Here is a 16,287-nt window from a genome sequence, read left to right as displayed (position 1 = left end):
CGAAGAATTTAGTACGGCTCTTCATTGCTTTAGCTTATAAGCCATGTAAAGGATGAAGAACAATGAATCGACTCGAAGATCTAGCCAATTAAAAATGTAGTGCAACAATGCAGCGAATTAAATTATCGCAAATTCCAAGGTAAGCGAAGCTTTAAATTCCCCATAATCTCTGACTGTTATATTCCAACAAGCCTTTCACTTAAAATATCTGAAAAAAAAAACAATATTTTTTCTTTCAAAAAATGAATTCATAGAATTTTTTAGCATAACGAGTTAGGATCTATTTCTATATGGGTGATTCCACTTACAGCAAGAAATATTTGAAAAGAAAACAAAAAATGTTCTGTTACTCAGTGCAATGTCGAGCATTTTAGTACTTGGTATCATCTTCAGTACCATCTCCAACAAATCCAGTATGAAGTATTAGAATAATAGTTATTTATACTACAAGAACTGTAAAGGGTGTTTTATGTACGAGGAATGGTAAATAATTCGAGACGACGAAATATATAAAAAAAATTATTTGTCACGTTAGGAACGGCGCTGCATGTCGTTATAAAATATATATATATATATATAATATTCAATTAGATGACAATCTAGTCCTTCAACAAACGATTCCATGCTATAAAATTCAGTCAACGAGGAACAGTAAATGTTACTCAGATGAGTTTGTTCAGTATCGTACCTAAACTAGCAAACTGATGAACAAACTGATGGATAGTAATAAAACCTATGGCGAGTTTCTGATAACAAAACGCCTGAAGAATCTCAGCATGGAATCGTCCATATGTATTTTCCAAAGATACTTATCATATAAATGTGTCGTATTTAATGAATTATGAATCAGAATTACAAACTGAATGTATTGTATACTATATGGCGGTGAAGACACCTGCGAAAGGCGGATTAGTTCTAATATTATATTTAAATAATGGACACAATTTAAATTAATATTTCGAATACAAAAGGAAACGATTAATTACGTTTTTCTGTTTGAACGTATAATATTCCATAAATGACATAACGATTTTTGTTAAAACATTCCGTTTTTATAAAGTGTAAAAATGTCATAAAAATAATATTGTTCGTTGAGTGAGTTTTTTGTTGTTGCTGTTGTTGTAATGGGTGTTAAATAACATCTATGTGAAGTAAACATTTTTAATTATGTTACATTATGGCCTATAAAAATACATTTCGTGACAATTTAGGGGAACATCTAGCATGCAAATGATTTATTTGTTTTGTATTATGGTGGGCGATATCTGGTTGTGTGGTGTCTTTCCTCTTCGCATCGGAAACAATAACACAAAAAAAAATATTAAAAAATCATAAAAATTCAGATTGTCTCACATTTTGGTTGTCGTATGTCGAATGTAAATCTAAACATTTGGTATGGTTCAGTTTATATCAAATCGTGTCGAATTTAGTGTATATAACTAACAGAGGTTAAAAGACTCGATTGGCAAGTTCCCTAAACGAGTTTTTTGTCATTGAATTTTAGATTAAAGATTTCTTAGACAAACTGGCATTTTTTGTTCATTTTGCATAAATTTGTTTTTATTGCTCATTTATCGATGTGAAATGACGAACGCACGTTAGTCGGCATGCTATTTTCGTAATATTTGCTTATTAACTTAGACCCGCTGAAAGCCGGTGCTTAGATCATTCTGGAACTACATTCGGTTTCTCTTTAATTTAAACAGTTTCTTTTATCTGATATCGCTGTCTTATCCTATTTGTTTAGATATTACGTCATTTTCGAATTGAAATAGGTCGGATATGCCAAGCTGCGCAGTTATACCAACTGAATATACTACTACCTTAGTAACATCGAAAAAACAATCTCACCGATTGTACTAAGCTCAACAAATCTCAGTCTGTAAACTTTTACAGTCTGCAAAAATTCTGGTGGCAATGATATGTCGTACAACGTTCAATGAAAGTTCTACTAACAAAACTAGTTAATAAAACCTTCTCTTATCCGTCGAAATATTTATAATTGTGAAGTTGATTCTGAATCCGTTTGACCACAAAGTAGTTTGAAGTAGTCGTTGATAGTTCCATAAACGAGTCTTGTTTTGAAAACAACCATTTTCCTTGAGTATGATTTAGTATAAAAGGTCATAGCAGGTTATCACTACAACCTCTTACTAACGATAAAGCTAGTCGGTCTTCACGTTCAGGGTAGTATCAGTAGCGGTACCGTTGCTCACAGCTTTTTAAATTTTTCGATTTTCTACCTCAATTTTACAGTTCGTCCACGCGATTCTTTCCTACGGCGCAAAGACATTTATATGAAGAAGGAAAGGTAAAAAAAATATATTTCAGGTCAACTTCTGTTCAATCTTGAACCAAACATCACACCTACGGGAAATAGTCTTGCGACAGTGACAATTCGTCGTCATTGATCAAAAAACTTTTTATTCCAATCGTTCGATGTCATGAACTCATTCGGCAATTGAAATATTCCAAAAATTTACCCTTAAACAACAAGTTCAGATTAAATAAAAAGGAACTGCAAATTGATGAACCGTGTGAAACGGAGAATGAAAAAAAAACCGAAACATAAAACATCACATCCTCAACATAACTGCATGTTTTTTGCAAGAAAAAAAGTGTATCAAACGAAAAAACCACTTTAAAATATTCGAAGATGTTGTTGATGTAGAAGAAATACCACAAACCGGATTTTCACTAAAAATGCATGCAGTGAACGACATAAGTAAATAAATTTCATTCATAAGCACTCAGTACAGACAAGCAACGTCTTTCCTTTAACCTTTTTTTTTATTTAAAAAAGAAATATTTGCATAATATTTGTTCGGCCTATTGTCCGGTTGCTTATTTAAATAAAAAGCAGACCTAGGTGTTATGCAATTAACTAGTTTTATTAACTTTTATTTCTGTATTGTTCAGTCGACCTATGATCATCGTCACTCGGTTGAGAAAAACAACGACGAAACCGATAAATTATTATCGATAATAAGCCGCATGTTCTTGTTTTCGACTTTATCTAAATACCACAGAGCTAGTTTACATAATTTAACACTTTATCCACTATTTGTATAATCGAGATATTGTCAATAAATTTTCTTATTTGCGGTAAAATTGATTTTTTATTTAAAAATAAAAACTTTCCGTGTAACATCTAATCAATGTGTAATATTACATATCGATTGACTGTGGATATACATGATTTGTGTAAAGCTGCGTTGTATTGTAAATCATTGATGCGACAACCGATCAAAGTGTTGTTTTGTGTTCGGAATGGATTCACATTATTTATTGATCAACTAGCTGGTTTGTTGGTGAATAAATTATTTTATCACCGAGATAGTTGAATCGATAAATAGATCATTCCTTAGCATGTGGCTTGGTTCGTGTATTGTCTACAGTGCTGATAAATCAGCGGAAGTGTTATACCAACCAAGACGTTGTCGGTAATAATTCATTGGTAAAAGCTGGGTATCAATGGAAATATATTATTTTTCGTTTAACAAGAGAATATCTTTGATGGGATTATCTTTTGCACCCAGTAAAGAAGTGTGACACAAGAAAAGACCTTTTCAAGATTTAAGAAAAGATTAAAAGTAAATTGAAAATTTAGATTATATTTTTAATGATACCACCCAGGTGTTATGGGTTAATGCGATAAAATATTCCACAAATTCATGACAATGCTAATACATCCATTGAATTCGGGTAATGGAGTTGCTAGGAAATTATTTATATTTAACGCCAAAAATCATAGAGAATTTTCTGAATTATTTGGTTTATATATTCACACAAAATCGATTTTTGTTGTGTGCTTCGAATGTTTTAAATATGTTTATTCGCAGTATAGTTGTTTAAAAACGAATTGTGAATATTGACTTTCAAATGCCGAAAGCTTTGGTCTGTGTTTAATGTTTATGCTGATGGCAAGAAGAATCAATATTTTTACAACACAAATAGCTCAGACTTTATTCAGATTCAAATTTCAATTGAACTTCTTATTGTGGGGTTGACGATCTTTCGTGTGGAATTTCATGTCGTCTCTGTACTAATTTTTTTTTACCACCCATAATCAGTTACCGAATCATTTATTTACATAGAACATGCAATGAAGTTATAATCTAAACAAATATTTACCTTAACTTCCTTGTTTCGAAACATATACCCGAAAATGTAACTGTAATAAAAACCTCGTTATTATATACAAGTGTAGCACTCAGCAGCAATTTAAAAGGAAAGCATTTTAAACTAAGAAGGAGAAGCAAACCTCTCTCATTGTAAGTTACCACTTTATATGTATGTATGTTTAAAAGGCAGAACTTGTATGAATTTGTTTTTTCTCTCTCTTTTTATTTTCATATTTATGTTAAGTTTTATATTTTCTTGTTAAACTCACCCCATGTTAAGAAGATAAAAAGGGTGAAATCTGAAATGATTATTTAATGTAGACATAAAGAAATGCTGAATTGTGGAGTGGATATGATTTTGTACCTATGAAGTGGAAATACGATTTACAATATAGATTGCTTTACAGCAACATCCGAGTGCCTTTTGACCTGGGAATGTTGCAATTGACTTTCGAAATGTTTACGCTTCACTAAAAAGAAACGATTTTCAACATTTGTGTGACAGTGTAATTTCTGTAATTTTAAAGAGTTCTCAGTTTATCTTGACGAACTGGAACTTCATAAAAAGTTTTCTCGTTTCTTTAAAAAATTTATTAACTTATAGAATCCAGGAATATGCCGGACAACTTACTTGGCCATAGGTCAGCAGTATTTAATTACAAATATAAATAGTTTCCTTAGTAAGTAATCCTTACCTCTAATACATGTGGTTTGGTTATATATGGCCTTTGTAATTTTGAACAAATAATATGGTCGATGCACAGCGCTGTAAATATGTTCCAGTAGTTCCAATATAAAGAGCGAATGGAATCTACGATAATAAATTCGCTAATCACTGATTCCACCTACAGTCAAATTACAGCCTCTTAAAAGCGGCATGCTTCAAAATAATCAAGAAACATTTTATTTCGATTGTTAAAACCAACAACGAAATCTATTACTTCATTAGTTTTAACATTATATTTTGCTATTTAAGAAGGAATTTACAGCCTGAGCGCATCGTCTATTTTTGCCGTCGTTGTCGATAACAGATGAGTCTCTGCTTTTTTATCGTTAACTCGAAACAGTAGAATTACCAACGTACGAAATGATTTATGCTAAATGCAAAGAAATGTGATGTATTGTCACAAAACAACAATTTTGCTGTGATTTAATCTATTTCCTAACTCTCACTTAGCGTTTTAGTCTTATTTAGTTTTCATCACACTGGCTATTCACCTCCGCGCCCCCAAAAATAAATCAATAACGAATATCACTGACCTCAAAAAATCAGAAACAAAACAAAACACTCACCTGGTCTGGTTTTACATAAATTTCTTTCTTGATTTTTTTTTCGTTAAATTAAACTTGAACTTGAATTAAATTTTACCTGTCTCATTCAATATGCGCGCACGTAAATACAAAAAAATTGTGTAATGAAGTGTATGTGTTGTTTACTTTATATGGTCAAATTGTTGGAAATTCGATCGGTAAAAAATGTATTTTACAATTAAAATTGTGACGTGCGCTTTTTTCCTCTAGCAATGATTTTCTATTTCTTCATCAAATTGATCATTGATGTGCTTTGATGGTTTCCAGAAAGTCATCGAACTTATCGATTCAGCTTAATTGGAAATGAATCTCAGACAAGTTTTATTATAAATTGATTTTTTTTTGTGTTGTTTTTTTTTTCCTCTCTCTAAATAGATACATTCAATTTGAACAATAGTTCTCTACGTACCAATTCGACCATTGAATTTCGAATAATGAAAGTTGTGCGGATTGCTGACCTTTTGATGATATTACAACGAGAGAAAAAAAAAATGAATGCAAAGGCAATTGAGTGAAACATTGCGAATCGTTGTAATGAATATGTTAGATTTTTTAACGCATTTGTTGAACCATGAACGGAGAAAATTATTTTTTTAATCATTCACGAAGTAGAGCTTTTAATGCTATTAAAAATTTTCTGTATGGTTCTGTGCGCAAACTCTTAAAAGTACCAGAATTCACGGCAAAAAAAGACGTGCACTCTGCAGAGTAACTTTAATCCGTACTTTTATTGTTTTAGAACATAATAAATTTTTAACTATTCCCTCACAAAAGCATGTTACACAACAAGCAGAAAGTAGCATTAAAAAACATTCAAGCATTAACCGTTCGTTCATGCTGGTTTTCTTCAGCATTTTACCTTTCAAATTTTCATATATAATTACTAGCATATTCGAGCAGAAGGAGAAAAAAAAACTATGAAAAATTATTAGCTATATCGTCTATTAAACTGACTTCCGCATTTGATTTATAATACCCGCCTGATGATGGTTAATTTTACGTTATTTATGGCAGTACTGTACCTAATGTGTTTTATGTTTTTTTTTGCGTTTATTTTCTTCGTTTTTTTTCTCTCTCGTAACATTGTAACATTCTGTACTCTGTGCTAATGAACTTCTTTTTGTTTATTTGCAGACCGTAGATGTGTGAAAGAATCGACTGAGAATAAGGTAAGTTGAGATTTGTTTCGTAGCGCTAGGTATCGATGATAATATTCCGGTTACCGGTTTATTCGATTAAAATGGAATCTAAGTTTGATCGGATTAGAAATTGCTTTTTGATCGAAAAGGAAGTTTAGCATTACTCGCCAGAATTTATTAATCAATAGCTAATATTCAATTTAATTTTGATGCGTTTGTTTATTACACTTTAATCCACAAAATCTCAACTTTCAACAGTATCTAAACAGTTACCCACTGTGATATGATTTCCATGATTTTTTGATAGAATTATTCTCTATAAACAGCAAACGATTCTAAGAGTGATTCTATTGAATCCTACCTACCAAAATCGGACCCATTTCGTCTGGGATGGATATATACATGGTTTTAAAGGACTTTGCCAGTAGACCTCAAAACAGGCCTCAGATAGTGTCGAGCTACACCTGGTTGCCGGTGGAAGATCTACGAAGGTGGAAAAAGAGTGTTTTTTAACCTCATTTTTTGGCCGCTAAGTGTGAGCTATGCAGATGAGAGTGGGCTCATTGGAAAGCTGAGGTCAAGTACTTTCAAATACTTTCAGGTCATGGCAGGTTTGAGAACATCCATTGATATGTGTTAGAAAAAATGTACAACCAAAATTTTCGAAATCTCTGTGAGCTTCAGACAGGTCTGGGCTGGTACTGATGACGGTTATTGTGAACCTAACATGCTAGTTGTAACGTACATTATCTAGGCTTTAAATTGATACCTCATTTGTAGTGCTGGTGACTGCGTACTTACATAAAAATCTGTTATGTGGGCAATCACCAGCACTGTATATGAGGTATCAATGGAAAGCTTAGATAATGTACGTTACAACTAGCATGTTAGGTTAACAATATCCGTCATCAGCACCAGCCCAGCCCTGTTTGAAGATCACAATATTATGTCATTGGTCATACCTTCCTAATCATTTTTCCATAAAAAAAATGATTCGAACACTTCTCACTTCCAAAATTTCATGTTGGCTACTGGAAATTCGTTCATGAACAGTTCTGATTGAACTGACAATGATACGTAATACTCAACGTGGTTTCTTCAAATAATAAACGTAAAATTGTTGAAAACAATGCACGGGTGTGATCTGATAAAGTCTAACAAATCATCATTTTACGGTGTGTTCTCCTAAAATTGGCTTCCAAAAAAAAACAAATTGGATTTTCACGAAATCAGATTTTAATTTAAAAACCGAACATGAAACTTGAATTTACCTTCATCACTGTAATAAATGGTATATAAAAGCCACGTGTGATGTATGAACAATACTTAAAAAAGAAAGACTGAACTCACCTTACAAGCTTTTCTGTTGTAAGTACACACTCGTTGCATCTATAATTTGTCCATAAATGCATTTTATCTCACTTTGAATATCAAATTAAAGACTTATCCAGTCGAAACAATCATTATGTCGGAACCATTAGCCGTTGTAGTCTAAATTGCCATCGAAAATACTGTGGCATTGTTCTCTGAAATAGGAAACCAACAAATACGGAAATTGAATTGTGTTTTTGTTTGGAAATGAAAACTTTGTTCTCTGTTCTGTGTTTAAACATATTTCGGTTTGTCGATCCTACTGGAATTGGAATCGTATATTCGTATATATATAGTCGTTTCTATGTTATGTTATATACGTTTCATTCATTTGAAGTTTACGAGAGTGTTATCCGAAGCTTTTTCTCATGACGTCAATATGTTTCATTACCAGGTATCGGATTTGTAAATACATTACGTTGCCATGGAATGAATTTATTTTTCGATATCAAGGCGATGACTCAGCTTTCAGCAATGAATAATAAAGAGTTTTGCATCCCACTCGTTTTCTATTAAAATATTCCTTTGTACATACAACTAGATAAGAACGGGCAAGACTAATACAATAACTTTCTTTTCTCAAACATAATGTACGGCGCCATCGTTATCTCCATAATCTAACTCTGATGATTGACTTAGATCAAAACATTTCTTGTGAAACATGTTCACTCTGAAACCCTTACACTTCTTCGCACACTTTTACTCGTGTGAAAAACATCCTAAGGGTCTGTCGGTATGTAACCACCATTAGAAATTTGAGATAAGTGAATGTATGATACTCAGTCTTTAAGTGCTTCACCATTTAAAACATTTGAGCTGCTCTGTAAAATACACTTGTATCTAGGCACATTGTACTTAAATGCTGTGCAACCAAAAAAACTATGTCTCACGACAATTATAATATATCAACAAGGAACTCTCGAAATACAAATTGCTGGTTAGATTTAAAAATACAAATCTCTCACAGCTCTTAAACCAAGCGAATTTTCTAGTAAACAAAATACACTAGAGGCAAAATGCTGTTGTACCTAACGTGAATAATTCGTTTTGTCTCTAACCTAATGACATTTGATTCGAGTTTAAATGCAAATTTTAATTAAATTTATCATCATGAACGAATTTATGTTTTGTAAATTGGATTTCGATTATTCACTTTGACTCACAGATGTTTTCGACTTACAATTAGTAGGTTTGGTGCGTTTGGTTTCCATCTCACTGAATGATTGATGATAATGTCAATGTAAGACACTTTTAATGTTTGAGAGAGAGATTTGAGTAATTACATTTTCAGATAAAAGATTTTATGATGCAGACAGCAGACACACTTTAAACAATAACAATCGATTTGCGAAAATGTTTATCCAAAGTCTGGCTCAATTTGCAACTGTAACCGAATGAAAATAAATCTGTTCTTTGAACTTGAAAAAAGGTCAATAAATGCAGTGCTGCATGGAAGCCGTAAATCATTTTCTTGTTAAATATTTTCCATATGGCCGACTGTTTCGTCCGTCTCTTGGATTTATTGCTTAAAATTTGCTATATGGAAAAGAAATAACCAGAAGAAATAACAAGACACAGTACGTACTCCATTAAATGGCCACTTTATTCTATGTTTAAAACCGAAAATTCTGTTATTGCATGCATGTTACGAATAAATTTTAATATTTCATTTGTTTTGTCAAGTGGCAAGTATAAATTTAAATTGTTTATTTTGCGAGGAATATACCGCATTATGATTCCTTTTTCTCGTTAGTTGTTGTTGTTTTGCAAAGAAAATAATTCGATTTGATTGCCTCAAACATGGAAAAATTTGCCGTACACAATCAGCGATATTAATGGAACGCAAAACATTTCTGTGTAACATTTTAATCGCATAGTGACGATATATACATTTTCCGATCGTGGGAGAAATTTCTTTGCGTCTTTGCAGCAATTTGATTTATTGTTTCGTGTTCGACTGGGACGTTTCAACGATCTCGTGTACGTGACACTTCGCAGTTGAAGTTAAAATGAATTATGAAGAACGCAAAATTTAAATTATTTCGTTTCTTTTGTCATTACTTTGTAAAATATTGGTCAATTTGTTCGTCATACAACCAGCGTATTCTTTGCACACAAATTCTTATCTCTGTAGAATAAAGTTGCTGGCCTGAGGCGACCATAACTTAATTGGTTGCGTTGAAGACGTTCCTTTGGGAGGATTTTTTTTTCAAATTTATGTGTCGTGAATTTTTCATCAATTAGTCGAAATGTGAACATTAGCGTTTGCAGTGATTTATTTAATAATTGTCAATGAATCCATACGTCTGCTACAAACAGCAGATCCAGAAAGTAGTGGGAATTCTTAGTTGCTATAAGTGGCTCATAAGATTAAATAATTAATATTTCACAGACGGCTAGCAAATCATTAGGACAGTTATTGAATCTATTACTTCATTTGATTTAAATATTTTTGACAGATTTTAATAAAATCTTTCACTTCATTTGTTTTAACATCCATTTTACATACATCTATCCTAGACGATGGGTTCTAGGTGGTTTCACTGCTTGTATCTTGTAAATTTACATTTAACACATTGAAATTAATTGCGGCTTGTCAACTTTCGGCACCCTGAACTTTACTTAAATAGTCGTGGACTGCCTCCAAATAAATTTCTAAAAATCCCAAACTGAATTCTAGATTTTTAGAAATTTATTTGGAGGCATTCCACGACTATTTAAGTAAAGTTCAGGGTGCCGAAAGTTGACAAGCCGCAATTATTTTGAATGTGTTCGGGACGAAATCACGAGGAGAAATCCAAAATTTCTTCGCTTCTGTACTCGAAGCATGCAAAAAATATTTTCCCATCCAAATTTCAAGCTGAATTCGACAAATCAGTTGATTTAAAAATACTTGGGAAAAGAATTCGAGTCATCAATCTAAATACGATTTGTAAATCATCCACAAGATGACAGAATATAAACAACAGCATATGCAAAGTATCGTCTTCGAAAAAGTTATTCGATCCGAAAAACGTGTACAGCAATTTAGTTTAAGTGATCTGCCTTGTCTGTCTGGAGATATAACAATCAAATCTCATTGAACTAATGTGTTTAATAAAATCGTGGTCTATTTAAATATCATAAATAAATCATAAATGATCAATCAAAATATATTATTCCAAATGCAAACGCTTTTAATTCCAACCAATTTTAATGCACAATCATTCTTCTCAGTTGTTGTGTTTTTCTAACAAGAAACATTAATTGAGTCGGTTTGATTTAAACGTATGTATACTCCTAACTCCTTACTTATTGTGTGTGTATCAAATGCATTCATGGCACATGAAACCTGGATAATTTTTTTTTGATTAGCTGCTGATTAAATGTGTTTGAAAATATTTTGTGTTTCGTTTTCGTTAAATTAATTTTCTTGCGTTCATAAATGTATTTATTGTGTACGTTTACGTACCGCATACCTAAAGTGCTGACTTATGTTTCAAATTGCATTTATCGAGTTCCAACAAACATATAATCAAAATTAAAAAAAGAAAACATTTCCATTGTAGACGCCTATCTTAAGTTAGTTGATTTATTTTTTTGTTCTGACTTGTTGGAAAATATTTCCACTGTAATCTTAACCTGCTGTATAATTAAATCTTAATTTCATTGATAAATTTTTCATGAAAGAAGAAGCGGTTCAATTGCTAGGTATTTTATAATACGCCAAGAAAACGATTGTAATAATCGTCATTGGTGGCATATAAGATAAGAAAATGATCTTTCCAATGTACTGTTAAATCCGTCATTTAATTGATATTTTCGAATGGAATGGCATGTTCAATGAGCCGTGAAATGGGAATTAAGTATTTCCAATCATATTTCAAGCTAGCGAAAAATTCTTAGCGGTTTATTAATAACTGTTTTATGTGGAGGGGAGATGGAAAACCATTTTACTTTAGATTGTAAATATTATTGAAGATGCACATTTTCTTTTTCATTTTATCGGTCCACTACAGACATTTGTAAGTAGAATTTTTAATTTTTAACGTTTGCGAATAATCAGCAAATTATCTGTTTCCTCTGGTCTTTATTGAGGAAACTTTCTTTTATCGGCGTAATCAGACTTCAACAGAAATCTTCCAAATCAGTGAAACGTACTGAAATATTAAAGTAAAATTTGAAATTATGTTTGCCTGGATTAGATCCAGATCCAGTTGTCTCTCGAGAGGGAAGAGCACTAGACGATTCGACTTATCGTTATGGCGTTGTGGCAAAGAACTTTGATCGTTGTAAGTATTCTCTATATTATGACCATTATGACTATGGCGATCAACTATAGAATTTATATTAAACTCAGTCAAGGGCTCTACCCAACGAGGTGGGGCTGCATCTATTGCAAGCAGGTCACGCAACACAATATAATCTGTAAGATCTGTCATTTCATTTGTTGTTTGGTTTTGGATTCAAAATCTTCTACTTCACAAATCTTAACAAAAAGTTCTTTATTTATGAGAAAGTTAGTACAGGCTCAGCGCTTATTGTTGTCGTCGTTGTCGACAATAGATGATTATTACTTTGATTGAAAATTAAAGCCAAATCATTGGGGGAGCTGACACAACTTTGGGAGATTTATTTTCACTTAGAATTCGGTAACCTTGTTAATCATTGACATGCATAAGAACGTCCAATCTCCCACATTAATGCAGTCAGATTGAAATTCTCTGCTAATTGGATCATCCGTATTTCTGTTGTCTACGTGACTTCGTGTTGAAATTTATAGAGTTTCATAATTCAGGTGCAATATTCGCTTTTGCAAAAAACTGACTTTGTCTATTTCTATCGAAAAGTGAAATTGTTTTCAGTTTAAATGCAAATTTTGTAAAAATACCATACAATGGTGGTATGCATAAATTGCACACCGAATTCTTGTTAAAAGGAAAGTTCTATTCAATGGATTCATTCATCATTACACGACTGACACTCACCAGTACAACTGTTGCATAACTAATGCAGTTCAACGAATTTAATTTGGGTCTAGTCTGCTACGTAATAAATCGTTAACGAAATTGTTATTTATTAAAATGCAAAACACTCGAGAATGATATGCAGTTCAATCTCAAACTCATTAAAAATGTCAAGGTTCATCACCGAAAAAATAAAATTGGTTTTATCACTTTCAATGTCCATATCTATTAAGTATTATGCGTTCGAAGGAAAAAACAAATTCACTTCGAAAACATCTGTAATAAAAATTCCTTATCTGTAATGTTATGTATCTTCGGAGTGCTTGTTAATTGGAATATATTCAAAAATTATGTTTGTTCAATTGAGATTATTAAACGAAAAGTCTCGCCCGCTATATCCACCATTTGTGCTGATGAATGTGTTTTTAGTTGGTCTAATTAAAATGCTATTATAAATTCAGCCTGTTTATGTTCATCGATTGAAAGCATGAAATACAACGTCCATTCAATTCGGTTAAGACAATTCAACATTTATATAGAGAGTAAACTACGCAAATGCATAAAATCCCATATTCATAGCGACTTTCCGAGAGTTTTGTATGATATTTTCTATGTGACCTATAGCATTAACCAATTGGTCCGTGAGAAATGACATCATTTTACAGTACACAAAAGCACTATGTGCCTTTCTTTGATGCTTCAGAACGGAGATTTAATTTATGGTTTTATTTTCAACATACCACAATGTGACATCTGTGACACGACCGACATGACAACGTATGGCATATATGAATACATAATACAAAATGTTTGTCGATCAGTCTGAAAGACGCGTGTCATTTTTTGATCTGTACAATGAGATACATTTTACACGTTTGACGAGTTGAAAGCGTAATGATTTTACTCAATTTAGAGGAGATCGCAACAAGACCAGACAATTTGCTAATAATTAAGAGCGCGTATCCCCTCCGCAATCAGTTTGAACAGCAATAACAATTATAAAATTTATTGACATCATAATACACACAATTTTGAAAGTAGTGGCACATGAATGACAACCACTTTGCGCTGGAGGTATCTATGTGAAAATGACGCAGAATGTGGGTCATTGATGCAACTAAGGCATAATAATGTGGTGTTGGGAGCGTTCTAAATTCGTGTTAATTGCTTATTTAAAAAGTTAGTTACGTGCATTTACGTACATCGTTTAGATTTGATGTAGAGGTAGGGTCTTCTGCTGTACAATCAATAATAAAATCTCTTTACGTATTGAGCCATAAAATATTGAAATGCCGCAATTCTCAGCACATGCAACTTTGTTGAAAAATTGGTAATGTGTTCTGGAAACAATGTTGATGTGACGAAAGTACCCTTAACACCCTTTAAGGCACCACTTTATTCGTTAATAATTCGATGGAAACGGGTAAAACTTTGAACATATTTCATAATTTAACGGAGTCCTCAATTGAATGAAGTCACAACTTGAATGACCTCCAAACTGGAAACTTTATTTCTGTTTGACGTGTCCACAGTTTCCTCAAAATTCTTTCGCCATAATTGCAATAATTTCCGCTAAAAATTCTTCTTCTTAAAAACAAAAACATAGCTAACGCCGACCCGTACGAAACACCTATTTGTATCAAAAGCCTTTAATGTGAAACTCTTCATTTCTCTTACTTCATTTTCTTCTCTGCTGAAAAACTATTCTCCCTTTAAAATCACTTACATTATCCACTCTTTGCCTTGTTATCATATACAACTAAATTGCCGGAGGCAATATAGACAGCCCCATACGAAGACAAATTTCATAAATTCCTATTTAAACAGCTGTATACCGCTATATTTACCTATATTTTCCTATAAATAAACATTTCACAGATGAATATGCTATTATATAGCTCTATATGCCTGTATATAGCTCAATATAGCTGTATATAGGTATATATAGATATCCATATATGTAATCCCTGAAACCCCACACACATAACAAATTATTTCCATGTTAACAGAAACTCTCTAGGTATCATTTTTCCCAAGATATTTCTATTTTACTAAAATCCAATATGGCCGCCGGCAGCCATTTTGTTAGGAGACCGGAAATAGTACCGACGCTTTACATTCGTTAATACCTTTCAAACAAAAAAAAATTCATGAAATTCGGTCAAAATTTACTCGAGATATTGTCAAAATACACCACGTTCACTGTACTTCCGAGTAGCCAGATAAGAGCTCACTCCAAGAGACCTAGCTCACGCTCCGGAGAACATAATTTCATAAAAAAAAATTCCCTGATTGGTACGGTCAATACCTATCTAATAAAGCTAAAACAGACGAAGTATGTTCAAATGTGGCCGACCTACAAGCAAAAACTGCTTGCCGCCCTGTGCCTGTTCCACACCAAGGGGTCTAACTCACGAGTCGGTCATCCGATTTCCATAAACTTTTTTTTTTGTCGATCGGTATTGTAAATACCTTTTATTTGACGTATCACTTACAAGTTTAACGTTTAAATGTCCGGAGATATCTTCGAAAAACCGTAAAGCACTTATTGGGCCACAGCTCGGGAGGGGTCGATCCAAAATCACTCATCTTCGAACTTAGCCTGTCTTTTGACATTACCAAACGGGAAAATAAAAAGAATTTTCAAAATCGGATGCGTTTTACTCAAGTTATCGTGCAGACAGACAGACGGACAGACGGACAGACGGACAGACGGACAGACGGACAGACGGACAGACGGACAGACGGACAGACGGACATTTTTTTCGCGGATTTGCCATCTCTAGACAACCACAATAGGTTTCCCCTTACTCAGGGAGTCCAATTCGACGTGTTACAAACGTATGCGTAAACCTATAAGACCCCAGTACTTCGTACGGGTCTAAATACTTTACGGGGACAGCCTTGCTATTGAAACGAAACATCAATTACCGAATTGGTAGCAGCTATAAATCACATAAATTGCACTCAGAAATTGCATAAATATTTTGCATTTATCCTCGTAACCTTCACACAATGAACAATCTTAACCATAATCACGACATATGCATAAATTAACTCAATCGCAGCATTATTCAACCAATTGACCAGTCAAACGTTATTTATACCTCATTATCACCGTATCAGGCGTTTCTTTCGAACAATTTGCGAGATTAATTAGAATAAAACGGCGATTGCAATTTTCCAATTACATCGGTAACAGTCACACAGCAAGTATAATATGTTGCATAAAGAAGCTTCGCCAGCATTTTGTCTTTTTACTTGAGGAATACTTTGATTATGCAAAGATTATACAGCAGCTTTCGTTAGATGAAATATTTTACAATTTATTGTAAATAGATTGAAACGAGCGAATGAGACAATTTCAATTCGCATTTAAATTTGAAAAATGTCCAA

At 32.9% G+C, this 16,287-nt stretch overlaps 1 protein-coding gene across 3 annotated transcripts in view; it reads left to right on the top strand.

Moving 5' to 3' along the window:
* LOC119071914 (protein unzipped) overlaps positions 1-16,287 on the top strand; it is a 43,400-nt gene that overhangs the window by 16,642 nt on the left and 10,471 nt on the right. For 2 of the 3 annotated variants that reach the window (XM_037177033.1, XM_037177032.1), the window contains exon 3: positions 6,570-6,604. The gene's annotated coding sequence lies outside the window, so the exon portion shown is untranslated. Of the gene's footprint in view, positions 1-6,569; positions 6,605-9,448; positions 9,523-16,287 lie in introns of those variants that run through there. The other variant, XM_037177034.1, reaches the window with a different exon arrangement.

This window comes from Bradysia coprophila (assembly GCF_014529535.1).
Source record: "Bradysia coprophila strain Holo2 chromosome IV unlocalized genomic scaffold, BU_Bcop_v1 contig_5, whole genome shotgun sequence".
Lineage (NCBI taxonomy): Eukaryota > Metazoa > Arthropoda > Insecta > Diptera > Sciaridae > Bradysia > Bradysia coprophila.
This window is presented reverse-complemented; position numbering and strand designations above follow the sequence as displayed.